Raw genomic sequence first — 17,154 nt, forward strand, 5'->3', positions numbered from 1 at the left:
GACTTGCAGCTGGCAAGATGTGTGCGGTGGAGGAGGTGAGATGTGGTGGCGGCGCCCGTGAATCGACCGCGGCCACAAAATAAATGCAAACATCTCAGTGTCTAGCGATTAGTGTGTGACACTCCCGTTCGCTGGTCGTACCAAGGACCAATTTCGCTCACATACGACAGAGCCTCATTCTGCCAACGGCCTTGTCAAAGAGGGCGGAAGAGCGGATAGATGTTGTCTAGGGGTGGGAAATTGCCCCTACAGGCGGAAGAATCAGCAATGATCCACGACATGACGATGCAGAAGGCAATGGAAACCACTGCATTAAAGACACGTAACGTGTATCCAAAGGACATGTCGCCTGTAATTGAAGAAGTATCATGATGATCTATCCATTGGCAAAAGATTCCGGAATAGTCACCCATTCGGATCTCCGGGAGGGGACTGCCAAGGGGGAGGTTACCATGAGAAAAAGATTGAATAATCAACGAAAGGATAACGTTCTACGAGTCGGGGCGTGGAATGTCAGAACATGGTAGGGAAACTAGAGAATCTGAAAAAGGAAATGCAAAGGCTCAATCTAGATATAATAGGGTCAGTGAAGTGGAAGGAAGACAAGGATTTCTGGTCAGATGAATATCTGGTAATATCAACAGCAGCAGAAAATGGTATAACAGGTGTAGGATTCGTTATGAATAGGAAGGTAGGGCAGAGGATGTGTTACTGTGAACAGTTCAGTGACCGGGTTGTTCTAATCAGAATCGACAGCAGTCCAACACCGACAACGATAGTTCAGGTATACATGCCGACGTCGCAAGCTGAAGATGAATAGATAGAGAAAGTGTATGAGGATATTGAAAGGGTAATGCAGTATGTAAAGGGGGACGAAAATCTAATAGTCATGGGCGACTGGAATGCAGTTGTAGGGGAAGGAGTAGAAGAAAAGGTTACAGGAGAATATGGGCTTGGGACGAGGAATGAAAGAGGAGAAAGACTAATTGAGTTCTGTAACAAGTTTCAGCTAGTAATAGCGAATACCCTGTTCAAGAATCACAAGAGGAGGAGGTATACTTGGAAAAGGCCGGGAGATACGGGAAGATTTCAGTTAGATTACATCATGGTCAGACAGAGATTCAGAAATCAGATACTGGATTGTAAGGCGTACCCAGGAGCAGATATAGACTCAGATCGCAATATAGTAGTGATGAAGAGTAGGCTGAAGTTCAAGACATTAGTCAGGAAGAATCAATACGCAAAGAAGTGGGATACGGAAGTACTAAGGAATGACGAGATATGTTTGAAGTTCTCTAACGCTATAGATACAGCAATAAGGAATAGCGCAGTAGGCAGTACAGTTGAAGAGGAATGGACATCTCTAAAAGGGCCATCACAGAAGTTGAGAAGGAAAACATAAGTGCAAAGAAGGTAGCTGCGAAGAAACCATGGGTAACAGAAGAAATACTTCAGTTGATTGATGAAAGGAGGAAGTACAAACATGTTCCGGGAAAATCAGGAATACAGAAATGCAAGTCGCTGAGGAATGAAATAAATAGGAAATGCAGGGAAGCTAAGACGAAATGGCTGCAGGAAAAATGTGAAGACATCGAAAAAGGTATGATTGTCGGGAGGACAGATTCAGCATACAGGAAAGTCAAAACAACCTTTGGTGACATTAAAAGCAACGGTGGTAACATTAAGAGTGCAACGGGAATTCCACTGTTAAATGCAGAGGAGAGAGCAGATAGGTGGAAAGAATACATTGAAAGCCTCTATGAGGGTGAAGATTTGTCTGATGTGATAGAAGAAGAAACAGGAGTCGATTTAGAAGAGATAGGGGATCCAGTATTACAATCGGAATTTAAAAGAGCTTTGGAGGACTTACGGTCAAATAAGGCAGAAGGGATAGATAAAATTCCATCAGAATTTCTAAAATCATTGGGGGAAGCGGCAACAAAACGACTATTCACGTTGGTGTGTAGAATATATGAGTCTGGCGACATACCATCTGACTTTCGGAAAAGCATCATCCACATAATTCCGAAAACGGCAAGAGCTGACGAGTGCGAGAATTATCGCACAATCAGCTTAACAGCTCATGCATCGAAGCTGCTTACCTGAATAATATACAGAAGAATGGAAAAGAAAATTGAGAATGCGCTAGGTGACGATCAGTTTGGCTTTAAGAAAAGTAAAGGGACGAGAGAGGCAATTCTGACGTTACGGCTAATAATGGAAGCAAGGCTAAAGAAAAATCAAGACACTTTCATAGGATTTGTTGACCTGGAAAAAGCGTCCGAGAATATAAAATGGTGCAAGCTGTTCGAGATTCTGAAAAAAGTAGGGGTAAGCTATAGGGAGAGACGGGTCATATACAATATGTACAACAACCAAGAGGGAATAATAAGAGTGGACGATCAAGAACGAAGTGCTCGTATTAAGAAGGGTGTAAGACAAGGCTGTAGCCTTTCGCCCCTACTCTTCAATCTGTACATCGAGGAAGCAATGATGGAATAAAAGAAAGGTTCAGGAGTGGAATTAAAATACAAGGTGAAAGGATATCAATGATACGATTCGCTGATGACATTGCTAGCCTGAGTGAAAGTGAAGAAGAATTAAATGATGTGCTGAACGGAATGAACAGTCTAATGAGTACACAGTATGGTTTGAGAGTAAATCGGAGAAAGACGAAGGTAATGAGAAGTAGTAGAAATGAGAACAGCGAGAAACTTAACATCAGGATTGATGGTCACGAAGTCAATGATGTTAAGGAATTCTGCTACCTAGGCAGTAAAATAACCAATGACGGACGGAGCAAGGAGGACATCAAAAGCAGACTCGCTATGGCAAAAAAGGCATTTCTGGCCAAGAGAAGTCTACTAATATCAAATACCGGCCTTAATTTGAGGACGAAATTTCTGAGGATGTAGGTCTGGAGTACAGCATTGTATGGTAGTGAAACATGGACTGTGGGAAAACCGGAACAGAAGAGAATCGAAGCATTTGAGATGTGGTGCTATAGACGAATGTTGAAAATTAGGTGGACTGATAAGGTAAGGAATGAGGAGGTTCTATGCAGAAACGGAGAGGAAAGGAATATGTGGAAAACACTGATAAGGAGAAGGGACAGGATGATAGGACATCTGCTAAGACATGAGGGAATGACTTCCATGGTACTAGAGGGAGCTGTAGAGGGCAAAAACTGTAGAGGAAGACAGAGATTGGAATACGTCAAGCAAATAATTGAGGACTTAGGTTGCAAGTGCTACTCTGAGATGAAGAGGTTAGCACAGGAAAGGAATTCGTGGCGGGCCGCATCAAACCAGTCAGTAGACTGATGACACAAAGAAAATTAAAAAAAAAACACGTCAGAGCACACAAGGATTAGAAACGTCAAGACTGGTAAACCAAAAACGAATAAGTGTGCCCTCGGCAAACGAGTAGTCCGAGACTTTTGAGGTCACACAGTCGGTACAGTAAGAACTTGTCCACGGGCTACCCAGTATAAATTACTCGCAAGCGAAGTCAGTCTCAGGACGGGTCCCAAGTACCAACCACACATGGCAGAGCTTCGACCAAAAGTGCTTACCAGACCAAAGTCCCACATTCGAGTGCTTCGCACCTCTCCAGAAAAAAATTCCGTATTCCTGCAAAGAGCATGAACGACACTACTTTCACCCCATCTTGAGCCAATAACTAAGCTCTATAGGCGCTAAATATCCTCTCCCACATGACAGCACAAACTCATGTCGAACCAGGGCAAGAGTTAAGAAACCTACATCTAAAAAAAAAGGAAACCTCCAATTACTGGCTTTCTTAAGTTTTTGCAGAAGGGGTAAATGATTTTTTCCGAAGTCGAGTCTCTTCCCACGGCAACAAGCGATTTTTATCTAAGTCGCCTGTGCCTTGGAGCTTATTAATCATAGCTCTGATGTGTAATAAAGATTCTGCCTCTAAATGTTTCTTGGACACTGGAGTTTTCTTTTACTATCGATTCAGCTGAGGGAAGTGGTTCAGTGGCCTATTTGCACTATCAGCGAACACAAAAATGTGAATTTTTATTACATGTGGCTCTGCACACAATGCCAAGTTTACAACTCCACTGTGTAGACGCGTTTCTTAGGACCATCGCCCCAGCCCAGGCTTCTGCTGGCGCCGTGGCAGGTAGTGCGGCATTATTCTGCTGGAATCTGTCTCAATGAGGGGCTGCCATGTCAACCTGTATGGCTGTGTGCCTGTCCAGCAAGCTTGGGCTCGCCGCCAACTGCTTTCAACTCCCAACAAACCGTCTTTATGAGCTAAGAATGATAAAAATACCTCATGCTTTTAGCGCCCTAGCACGATCCATCAACAACTGCTTAGGCTATTCATTAACTTTCTAGAGTCTCGCACAAGGTGCATCACGTTGTAACAAAATCTTCAATAATTTTCTGTATACGAAAAATATGAGAGAGAGTAACTTGTCCACTCTCAAGTACTTTCATTGTACCATGCAATCGAATTAGGGGTTCTTCCAATTCCAGTCACATATGGATCAAGGGAACGATGACTGCTTAAATGCGTTTGCACACGCTGTAATTAGGTCAATCTTGTTTTTGCAGTCAGCGGATACTTATGCAGTGAGGTAAAAGTCATGAGATACCTCCTAATATCGTGTCAGACCTCCTTTTGAATGGCGTAGTGCAGCTGCTCGATGTGGCGTGGCGTGGACTAAACAGGTAGGCTAATTGGAAGTCCCTTGGAGAAACATTGAGCCCTACTACCTCTATAGTCGTCCATAAATGCGAACGTATTGCTGGTGCAGAATATTGTGCACGAATTTACTTCTCGGTTATGTCCCATATATATTCTATGGGACTTACGTCGCGTGATGGAGGTGCTCAAATCCTTCGCTGAAATTGTCCAGGATGTTCTTCAAACCAGTCGCAATCAGTTGTGGCCTGGTGATATGGCGCACTGTCTTTCATAAAATCTCCATCGTTCAGTGGCTACAAATGGCCTCCAAACAGCAGACCATAACTATTTCCAGTCAATGATCTGTCCAGTGTTCCAGAGGGCCCCGTCCATTTTATCTATACACAACGCACAGCTTTATGGAATGACCATCAGCTTGCACAGTGCCATGTTGATAATTTGGGTCCATGGCTTTGTGGGGCCTGCGCCTCACTCGAACATTACAATGACCTTTTACCAACTGAAATCGGGACTCATCTGACCCGGCCCCGGTTTTCCAGTCACTAGGGTCCAGCCGATATGGTCACGACCCCAGGAAAGGAGCTGCAGGAGATGTCGCGCTTTCAGCAAAGACACGCGCGTCGGTCGTCTGGTGCCGTACCCCATTAACGTCGAATTTCGCCGCACTGTCGAAACGTATACGTTCGTCGTACGTCCCAGATTGATTTCTATGATTATTTCACAAGCAAACATCGCTGCTCTCGGTTGTGAAGGTCATCGGCCACTGTGTTGTCCATGGTGAGAGATAATGATTGAAATCTGCCGGCCGGTGTGGCCGAGCGGTTCTACGCGCTTCAGTCTGAGACCGCGCGACCGCTACGGTCGCAGCTTCGAATCTTGCCTCGGGCATGGATGTGTGTGATGTCCTTAGGTTAGTTAGGTTTAAGTAGTTCTAAGTTCTAGGGGACTGATGACTTCAGATGTTAAGTCCCATAGTGCTCAGAGCGATTTGAACCATTTGAACCAATGCTTGAAATTTGATATTCTTGGCACATTATTGACACTGCGGATCTTGAAATACTGAATTTCCTAACAGTACGTCTAGCTCCAATTACCATTCCGTGGTCAGTCTGTTAATTCCTGTCGTGTGGCCATAATCACATGGAAAACCCTTTCACCCGAGTATAAATGACAGTTCCACCAATGCACCACCTCTTTATTCCTTATGTACACGGTTCTACCGTGACGTGTAAATGTGCACATCGCAGTCCTATGACATTTGTTACCTCATGGTATATACCTAGATGGCTCGTTTAACACTGGTTCTTGAAACTTTGGATTTAAGCTTTCGTATAATAGTCTGCATCTTCATTGAAATGCCTGTCAGTTACACTCTTTTAGCATTTTCGTGACACTCTGCCGTGAGCCAAACAAACCTGTGTCCATTCGTGCTTCCCATCTTTGTATACGTCCAGTAATACCTGTTACAATTACAATTTTTGGTATGGAAACACTGCGAAAAGTGCATGCCTGACCATAAATACAGATGCTAGCGAAGATTGCAGTTCGCAACTGTTGTGTTTGATCACGAACAACAGGTGCGCAAATGACCTCAATTCATTGAAATCAGTCGTGGTCAGAACAGCGGTGTGTATAATTGTTAGAGCATTCCGTCGTGGCTTAGTTAATTCGAGCGTGGGGAAATTGTCGGTGCTCGTGAGGTGAGTGCTTCAGTAATCAAGGCAGCTGAAGTGTTTGTTGTTTCGAGAGGCACCGCATCATAGATCTATACCTCATGCCGGATAAGCGGACCGCTAAGTCGCAACGCTGACCATAGTGTGTTGAGTGATAGTGACAGACGCTCTTTGAAGAGGATTGTGACGAAAAATAAGAGAACGTCAACTGCAACAGTAGCTGCAGAACTTTCGTGCGGGAAAGTGCAGGGTGAATCGAGTGCGATCTGCCATGGTGTGCATGGAGAGAGCAGTTGTGACTTGCGAAGAAGAGACAGCTGTTTTGAAAGCCTCCAGCCGATGTCGTCGGACGTTGGGATTTTAAACAGTCGCTGTGACGAATTTTATGTGCTAGAGAACAGGAATGGACACTACGAATTGTGCAGTTATTGAGAAATATGATTGAACGTTCTGTGTTCAGTAGCAGTGAGTTATAAGCTACTATAATGCAGGCCCGGATCTGGTGCCGTAGGGGGGGGGGGGGGGGGTATCTGCTCCAGGTGGCAATTTCAGGGATCGTCAAATTCATATTGTTGAAGAAAAAAACCTTGTTTCACAAGGCGCCTAGCATCCAGCATACGATAATCTATCTGAGATGCCCTGTTATTACTGCAAGACTGGACAGATACTTTAATTTTTGGAACGGGGCCAAAACGAGTGGCTGTCTGTTGTACTCGAACATACTACTTTATTCATTTGACAAACATCGCAAGAGTAAAGAAAACATTAAAAACAGAGCAAACCAAACATCAATTTTAGAACTTGATACCCAGCTAAATGCGCCATTCAATCTCACACCTCAAGGGAAAAACAACTTCAATTTAAAACCGGACGAAGGCCAATCACTTAAGACTCAAAAACAAGAATTTGAATTTTAAAAGGCAGAAGGCCTCATCGTAAAACATTTAACTAAATTAATCTGAAGGCCCAAAACAATCGCACACCCTAAGGGCAAAACAACTTTTATTTAAAATCGGCTATATGCCATACATAAACAAACAACAAGAACAAATAAGAAAAGGCAGCACAACAAACAGCGCTCAGAAGCCTCCAAGGGTCGGCTTGGAATTCAATCACTAATGCTCACTTAGGTATAACAGGCCCAACAATTCTCAGTCCGACGGAACCCAACTGACAGACAGTCAATGGACCAAGCGACAGGATAACTTCTGCTCCACCCGACCAGCACACAACAGGGAGTTGAATGGAACAACGCAGACGGTATCGGCGCCCACAATGAATTATACATTCAGCTGTCAAACTACACGCCATGCTGGACAGCCGCAACACGACAAGAAAATACATTGCCTGAATTTACGTCAATGGCTAGGGCAGGTAACCGGAACGTTTACGGCCACAAGGCAGAGGATTCCGCTGGTGCACTTCATTTCAAAAATAATCAAGTTAAGCTAAACTCCACAGGACGGTGGCTAGAATTTCGCCAACTGGAAAACACACGTTGTTGCTCAACAGGCCACAATGAAATTCAAATGGCACACTGTGAACAGTTGCGGCTGGCTGGTAGGTTAAATAAAGACTCAATTTTCGTGTTCAGGATCGCTGAGCCCCAGACCTCGTAGCAATGGGAACAGCCCCTCACAGTCCGACCGCGCGTGGACTCCGCCAGCGGCCCCGACCAGTCACGCGCCACGGAGACTTCCTCGCTGCACCACGCCAACCGACCAACTGCCCACACACGGCACAGCCGGAAACTATAAGCGCTAGGCCAAAGATAGTACAAGGGTGCAAATATCGATACACGCTGCTGCTGCGACTCACGGAGAGAGAGGATAACAGCATAATCGTGATAACCGCGGGAGACTAATCACCGAATAGCGACCAAGGTGTAATGCAAAGCATAACACTAGGCAGCCACAGCTCACTGTCTGTTGTTGGTATGAATTTGAATCGCATTTCTGTTGGTTTCTGAATATTTTTGAACACATTCTAAGTTCATTTCTGATCGAATCGTAAGTTGATTTTTGAATGTGTCCATAGTGTACGTGATGTTTCTGCCGGGGGAATTCCCGTCGCATGTAGAAATAAAAAGCTTTCCCGCAGACAAAAGAGAACGGTTCTATACGAGCTCAGACGAATTTCACTATCACATCGGAAACAATGGACCTAGGGATGTTTAGTAGTGTGAAAATCTCGCGTACAGACGTATGACACAAGTGACACCGAGTCACCTGACCACGTTCGAAGTCCATGAATTCCGCAGAGCGCCACATTCTGCTTTCTGACGATGACTAATGACTACTGTGGTCGTTAATATAGAGTACCCGGCAGTAGGTGGCAGCACAATGCACCTAATATGAAAAACGTATGTATTGGGGGTATCTGGATACTTTTGATCACACAGTGATTTGACGCCTTACTGGAGGATAAGTGCGGGATAACAGAACCGGGATTCTAACTGGGCTAGCGAAGTTATGACAGTGGCAGGAAAAGTTACAGGATTAGTGATAACAAGATTGTTTGTTAGAACGAGTAAGGAGAAGAAACGGGAACATCACACAAATTGAAGAAAATGACGATTCCTTATTTGTATGAAATTTCGAACTACCTTTCGGTCTCATGCTTGAGAAACTAGTGCGTGTGAATGAAATGTAAAACTGTTTCCTATCATAAAACTTTTTACTTGTGGTAGACCGAATAGTCATTTCATATTGGTGCTTCATGAATTATATTCTGTCGTGTTATTTATGGAAATGAGGTACATAGAAATGACCATTTGTGCCAAAACAGTCTCGCTTTTAAGATAAATATTATGTCTTACATTTCCCCGAACATATATATTTTTTATATTTCAATATCTTCAGAAAGATGTCATTTACAAAATAAATAAATCTTTGAAAAATCGATTTTTTGAAAAATATTTGACGCATGTTCTGGGGAGGAGGGGGGGGGGGGGAGAGGGGAGCAAGGGGGCGCCACTGTGAAGCTTTTATCCCAATTCGGATAACATACATCCGTGGCTGTTATATTGTGACGGACTTTGTTTCCTTTTGGTGTGGAGTGTCATGGTACCGCTCTGCCCTGCTACCTGTAATCTGGAGATGACTTTATTGCCGGTTTTGGAATATACAATGAGTCACGAGAGTGATTAGGCATTGCGGCGATACTGTGTTGTATCTTTGGAGTGAACTGCTTGTATGTTATTTCAGTTTAACAAATGTATGCCTCCCTTGAAGGAATTGTAACACAATCGTGTTTTCTGGTGACACTGATCGGATGAGCGTGTCAGTTATTTGGTAGATGAAGGAAAGCCCTGTGGTACTTTTAGCATACCTATTGTATGTTTCATTTAGTAATTTGTTAGCATAATATGCAAGTCATATCAGTTATGTGGGTCCCATGTTGCTTCCTGTAGTGGGTAATATGATTATTGTGTGATATTAACATGAGTTTTTTGCAGATTTGACCTAATGTTAATCTGCATTGTCTCGATATGGATTATTATGGGTCATGCCCAGGGCAATGTTTTTAATTTGTTCAAAGGAGTTGATGTTGAGTCCACATTTGAGATGTAGAGACATGTCCAATTCCATCCTTGTTCTGAACGATTCTGGAACTGTTAAGATCTAGTCAAGCTACCTTTTAATAAAAGTTTTAAACTGCTCTAAAAAGAAATAGATAATAATTTTTCATTAATCCACTTTTCTTGTCACTTCGTTAAGTAATTGTCTCATTAAGTATATTGAGTCCAAAATACATTTTAGATTTAGTGAAGATTTTTAATGAGTTGTGGGTGTGGAAAATTTAAATTAAGGTATTGTGTAGTTCTTAGAAATAAATTTTTAATATAAAAGCAGCCTGTGTGTCAACAAGTCCATCCCACCATTTAGTTCCTTCTTGTTGTACTGGTATAACGTTTTGAGCGTGACAGATTTTTAAATGTGGTGATAATCTACACCCTAATACATGTTCTTCAAACCACTGTGAAGTGCGTGGCAGAGGATACTTAGCGCGATAGTATATGTTATGGTTTCTTGTAGTTTCTTTCGCAGACGGAGCTCGGGAAGAATGATTGCTTTAAGTCATTTGTGTGTGCTGTAATTAGTCTAGTCTTGTCTGCATGATAGCTACGACAATGATACACAGGGGGCTGAAAATGTCTCTAGTTTCTTAATTTACTGCTGGTTCTTGAGGCTCTGTAAGTAGGCTTTCGCGGATGGATCGGTGTCTACCTTCAAGAGTCTGCCAGTTATCAACCTTTCCGTAATACTCTCTCATGAGCCAGACAGACCTGTGACCATTCTTGTCGCCCTTATTTGGCGTGTTCAGTAAGTAATGCATCACATTTTTTTTCTCGGTAAATTTCGATTAAAATACTAGACTTGATTGTGGGATACCGTGGAATATTCTCGCATCAGCCCGTATAGTTTCATGAAGTTCCGATAGGTGGCGCGATATAAGTAGAGTTCAAAAGGGCGTCTGTAACGAAAGTGCGTTCCAGGCAGGCAGGTGTCACTGAGTTTCTACTCACCGAAAGCCAATTGCAGATATTCCAAGGCTCTTGCAGAACTTCTACAGAAATCAGGCAGTGAACAAAAGCACGGTGACCCGTTCGGCGAGGCGTATGTCGTCATCGCAACAGCCGCGCGCGATTAGCCGAACGGTCAGGGGCGCTGCAGTCATGGACTGTGCGGCTGGTCCCGGCGGAGGTTCGAGTCCTCCATCGGGCATGGGTGTGTGTGTTTGTCCTTAGGATAATTTAGGCTAAGTAGTGTGTACGCTTAGGGACTGATGAACACCTGTGACTCCTCCAGTGTGCTGGTCGCCACAAAAACGCAAATGAATTTTTTCTCCTCGACAACGAGTCAGACAAGTCTATACATCGGAGAGGAGCTCACATAACTTAACTGGACTACCCTCCCTCATCCACACTACAGCCTGGGTCTCACACCTTCCGACTTCCATTTGTTTGGCCCAATGAAGGATGCACCCCACTGAAGCAATATATGAATGATGGGGAAGTTACTGATGCAGCAAGACGGTGACTCCGACATCGACCAGCAGAGTGGTCCCATGCGTGTATACAGTCCCTCCCAGTAAGGTGGCGTAAATCCGTCGCATTGAACGGAGATAATGTAGAACAATAGGATTTCGTAGCCAAAAGCCTTTCGAATAACATGGCGTATTCGAATCCTGAATAAAACCAACCTCGTATCGGATATGGGTCCCAAAAATTGTCGTTGTATAAAAACACAAGTAAACTATTAAAATCTCCAACTGACACTATAATGCAAGGTTATACTGCAGTCCAAATGTATTGACCGTTGCATAAGTATTAGTGGCTGTAAATGTTCACAAAGTATTCTTCGAACCTTCTCCTAATTCTGAAAATTGAAGATGCTCTTGCGAGCAAAGAAGATAAACGCTGCATATTAACCGCTCAAACTGCTGGATGCTTCTACGTCTCTTAGTTGCTGCTCCCAGTGCGCTGGTGTTATGATATGAAGCCTTTCTCCCCAGTGTTGTGATACCTACCGTCTCCAAAGCGGCCATAAATCCTAGCTGCACAAGGGAGCCATAAGTTCATCGCCTGTCAGCAGGATCAATATTCCTTCCTGGATAACCACCCGAGATTATGGCTTTCTGGAGGCAAGGAAGGGGGCCGCATCGGCCTGCAGTCCTTGATCTCATCAATTTGTTTTACTGTGATCAGACAGGACGATACCAGATCGTTGGATGCTATTCGCTAATGAACAATAAAGCCCCATTCAGTTGTTTCATCCGTTATGTACCTCTCCATTGTTTTACTGTCTGAAACGTTACAGAACGCAGTCCTTATTTTCAGTTTTTATATGATACCTGGGAACGCATAAAAACAGCTTAGGGCGATTTTTTCACACGCGGTCTGAATCAGATGAACTTTGGCAGTGGAAGAGAACCGGTGATAAAATTGAACGCAATAAGAAATTCTGATGGCCAATAACAGGCCACACTACTGGCTGAAAATTTTCTTCTTCTCACCAATGACGTATCTGTAGAATGGTTGAATACGGTTGTCTCAGGTGATAGAAAGGATTAGACGGTTGAGGATAGATACCTCCTCTTCGCTGATCTGCTGAACCTTACTTCATCGCTTAGTCGTCTCAGATGTCGTCATGCCCCTTGGTCAACTGACGAGATCTTCGCCACCTGTTTACTTTTGGTCGTCCAGCTCCTGACACTGCCGCTATCGGTAGACATGCATCACATTAAAATGATGAGTGGTGTGCAACCATTGCTTTACACGTTTATTGCTCTGTGAGTTCTCTCCGCCTTAAGCTCAGCTTACCACAGGTTGCTGCAGAGCATGGGACCAGCCACAACAAAAGAAAAAAGTTCTCTGCTTCTGGTGCCTACAAGACTCTTCATGTAGCTGCCCGACGAACTTTTGTAAAATAAACAAATTACAAAATTCATCGGTCAGCACCGAATCCATACTTATCATAAAAACGGAGGTTTGAATATAAATCCCACATCTCATCCTAAACTATTGGATCGAACTGAATCGAACTTGTATCACTTATTGTATGTTAGGAATCGGTGTGGGGGTAAAAACCACCTACTCACCGATGGGGTGGTGGGTGGGTACGAAGAAAACTTTATTAATCTACTACTTGAGAATGAGACCACTCTTGCAACAAACTCGACAAATAATATTAAACATTCACAGTTTTTTTCCTTGATTATCTCCTCTCCCCGCCAGCCACAAAATGATGAAATGAAAAAATCTTATCGCTTACTACATTTTCGCTGTTCATGCATTTTAATTTACCACTTCTTTTCTACTACCTATTTTTTCAACATATTTTGCAGACAGTAGTCACACGGATACCAGTACCTGCAAAATCGTATCATTACATGACATATACTTCCGGGGATGTGATGCCATAAACATTGAGCTGCATGAAAACGAAACTGCAGGTTGTAATTCGCTACTTTATAAATAAAATTTTGAATTCAGTGCATTAATGCGACCTTAGTAAATGAGTGTTGTAAAATGATCCTTTCATATAGTGTTCATTAAGAAAAATGTCAATCATTCCACTTGGGACCTGTGGAAGGTTTTAGTTGTACGTGTTTGTCGTGTATTATTCTTTTTCTGACGTGTTCTACATCCTGAAGGACCTCACCACTACAGACCAATTGGAATGAAAGTAAATCTAATCTAATGCAAAAGTGCCTCATGTGAATAACAGTTGTAGCAGGAAGGCTCTTAAGAGCACGGTAAATGGGAAATTAAATGTTTCACCACAGATGCAAGGCCAATAGAGACAATATGGTAGATAAAATCTACCAAGTATGACAGAATGAATAGCCCACTGTGGTATTTATGCCATGCACAGGCTGTGTCAGTGTCTATCTTTGCTATCGATATAATCCACTTGGGTGTGAACCTCTCTGACGGGTAGCCAAAAAGCTTGCTGTGATGCTTCCAGCAGGTGGTGGCAGTGTGGTTCGGCGCGCCGCTATGGAGGCAACCACGAGATGTTTAGGAGATGAGATGTGTTTCCGCGCTGAATGAAGTGTGCTGCCTAATAAGGAGAGGACGTTTAGTGTTCACAAGAGTGGTGGACCGTGGCTGAACACGGTGGAACTGTAGAACCTGTGACCTAGGTCAGTACTTGATGTCACGATAGCTACTATGTGAAGAGGGCTGAGTCACTGCTTGAAATTAATGGCGAGAAGATTTCTTGGTGAATTTCAAGTGTTTGTATGGATTGTAACTCACCACCCTGGTTACATAGTCCCTAATTGTGGGACGATGACTGGATTCTGAGCCGCAGCAGGTGCCTTGGCCTATTATGGGCGTCAGTGCACGTTATTCACTGCTCTATTCAAGGTTAATCGACAAGAGGCCGAAAAGATATTTTGGTACGTGATTCATCATTTCACTTCAGCCACACGACGTGCCTTCTTTTGACAGAACTTTCACACTGATTCATGAATCCATTTACCAGCAACTGTTACACGTTATTTGATTAATGAATTACGTAACTACATTTTGTGAATTTCAGGCTGTCACTTAGCTCATTTCTGTTGTGTAGAGGAAAGTGTAATTAAATGCAGCTTTTGACCGGTAACACGCAACAGACAGTCGCGCATTCTCATTGAAATTATAAGCTTTAAAATTCATGTCTTCAAGGTTGATTGGTAAGCTTGAACGTGGAGTGTTCCATGTATGTACTGCAGTCTAACACTGATTTATCATACAGGTTAAAATGTGATCATCCTTACCGTCAATTAACTGTTATATATTTTATTTATTTTAAGTAAATCTGCTCTGTACGTCTGTTCCAACGACTTGTTTGTCGAGTTTCCATCTATTTGTTAATGTGTTCAGTGATTAAGAGTTATTTTATTCAATGATGGCTTTGTGTCGTTGATAGCGGCCACCGTTGATTCAAACTGAGGAGTCTTTACCAAACTTCATTCATCTGCTTTCATTTATCTGCTTTTGCTATTCCTGAGCTGGGCTCATTTCTATCTTCGAGTCACGAAGCGTAAGTGGTTACTTTCCTGTTCTACAGCTTTGTAAGGTTTCTGTAGATACTGATAGGCGTGACAGTTAATTTTGGGACCACACTGAATTGTTTCAGGCGAAGGTTAACAGTCTGTCAGTCTGTCACTGCTACCTGGGATGGTTTCCTTGTGTAAATGTTCTTGTTTTAGGCCGAGTAATACGATGGAACTGTTAGGCTTAGTACCACTATTTTCTATTTTGTCTGTTTAATTTTTTTAGGGAATATGACTAGTTCCACCACTAACCGTATCTCAGCTTTAAAAAACCAGTGTGTCACTGTTTACTTTAAGGGACTAATTACATCATTTACTGTTTTGTCTGTGCGGTCATATATTTCAAGAATTATTTCACTATTAACTATTTCTGGCCTTCTTTAAAATGTAACATGTTGCCTTCTTTAAAATTAATTTCATTCACTTCAAAATTTTATCACTTAAGAAGGTGTCTGTTTTTAAGGGGCTATGGCCATTGTGATCATCACTTGTCCAACTTACTCATGCATCCTAGTTGTTGTTGTTGTTGTTGTGGTCTTCAGTCCTGAGACTGGTTTGATGCAGCTCTCCATGCTACTCTATCCTGTGCAAGCTTCTTCATCTCCCAGTACCTACTGCAACCTACATCCTTCTGAATCTGCTTAGTGTATTGATCTCGTGGTCTCCCTCTACGATTTTTACCCTCCACGCTGCCCTCCAATGCTAAATTTGTAATCCCTTGATGCCTCAAAACATGTCCTACCAACCGATCCCTTCTTCTAGTCAAGTTGTGCCACAAACTTCTCTTCTCCCCAATCCTATTGAATACCTCCTCATTAGTTACGTGATCTACCCACCTTATCTTCAGCATTCTTCTGTAGCACCACATTTCGAAAGCTTCTATTCTCTTCTTGTCCAAACTGGTTATCGTCCATGTTTCACTTCCATACATGGCTACACTCCATACAAATACTTTCAGAAACGACTTCCTGACAATTAAATCTATACTCGATGTTAACAAATTTCTCTTCTTCAGAAACGATTTCCTTGCCATTGCTAGTCTACATTTTATATCCTCTCTACATCGACCTTCATCAGTTATTTTACTCCCTAAATAGCAAAACTCCTTTACTACTTTAAGTGTCTCATTACCTAATCTAATCCCCTCAGCATCACCCGATTTAATTTGACTACATTCCATTATCCTCGTTTTGCTTTTGTTGATGTTCATCTTATATCCTCCTTTCTAGACACTGTCCATTCCGTTCAACTGCTCTTCCAAGTCCTTTGCTGTCTCTGACAGAATTACAATGTCATCGGCGAACCTCAAAGTTTTTACTTCTTCTCCATGAATTTTAATACCTACTCCGAATTTTTCTTTTGTTTCCTTTACTGCTTGCTCAATATACAGATTGAATAACATCGGGGAGAGGCTACAACCCTGTCTCACTCCTTTCCCAACCACTGCTTCCCTTTCATGCCCCTCGACTCTTATAACTGCCATCTGGTTTCTGTACAAATTGTAAATAGCCTTTCGCTCCCTGTATTTTACCCCTGCCACCTTCAGAATTTGAAAGAGAGTATTCCAGTTAACGTTGTCAAAAGCTTTCTCTAAGTCTACAAATGCTAGAAACGTAGGTTTGCCTTTTCTTAATCTTTCTTCCAACATTTCTACGGAATCCAAACTGATCTTCCCCGAGGTCCGCTTCTACTAGTTTTTCCATTCGTCTGTAAAGAATTCGCGTTAGTATTTTGCAGCTGTGACTTATTAAACTGATAGTTCGGTAATTTTCACATCTTTCAACACCTGCTTTCTTTGGGATTGGTATTATTATATTCTTCTTGAAGTCTGTCTCATACATCTTGCTCACCAGATGGTAGAGTTTTGTCAGGACTGGCTCTCCCAAGGCCATCAGTAGTTCTAATGGAATGTTGTCTACTCCCGGGGCCTCGTTTCGACTCAGGTCTTTCAGTGCTCTGTCAAACTCTTCACGCAGTATCTTATCTCCCATTTCATCTTCATCTACATCCTCTTCCATTTCCATAATATTGTCCTCAAGTACATCGCCCCTGTATAAACCCTCGATATACTCCTTCCACCTTTCTGCCTTCCCTTCTTTACTTAGAACTGGGTTGCCATCTGAGCTCTTGATATTCATACAAGTGGTTCTCTTCTCTCCAAAGGTCTCTTTAATTTTCCTGTAGGCAGTATCTATCTTACCTCTAGTGAGACAAGCCTCTACATCCTTACATTTGTCCTCTAGCCATCCCT

This window comes from Schistocerca serialis, chromosome 5 (assembly GCF_023864345.2).
Source record: "Schistocerca serialis cubense isolate TAMUIC-IGC-003099 chromosome 5, iqSchSeri2.2, whole genome shotgun sequence".
NCBI lineage: Eukaryota > Metazoa > Arthropoda > Insecta > Orthoptera > Acrididae > Schistocerca > Schistocerca serialis.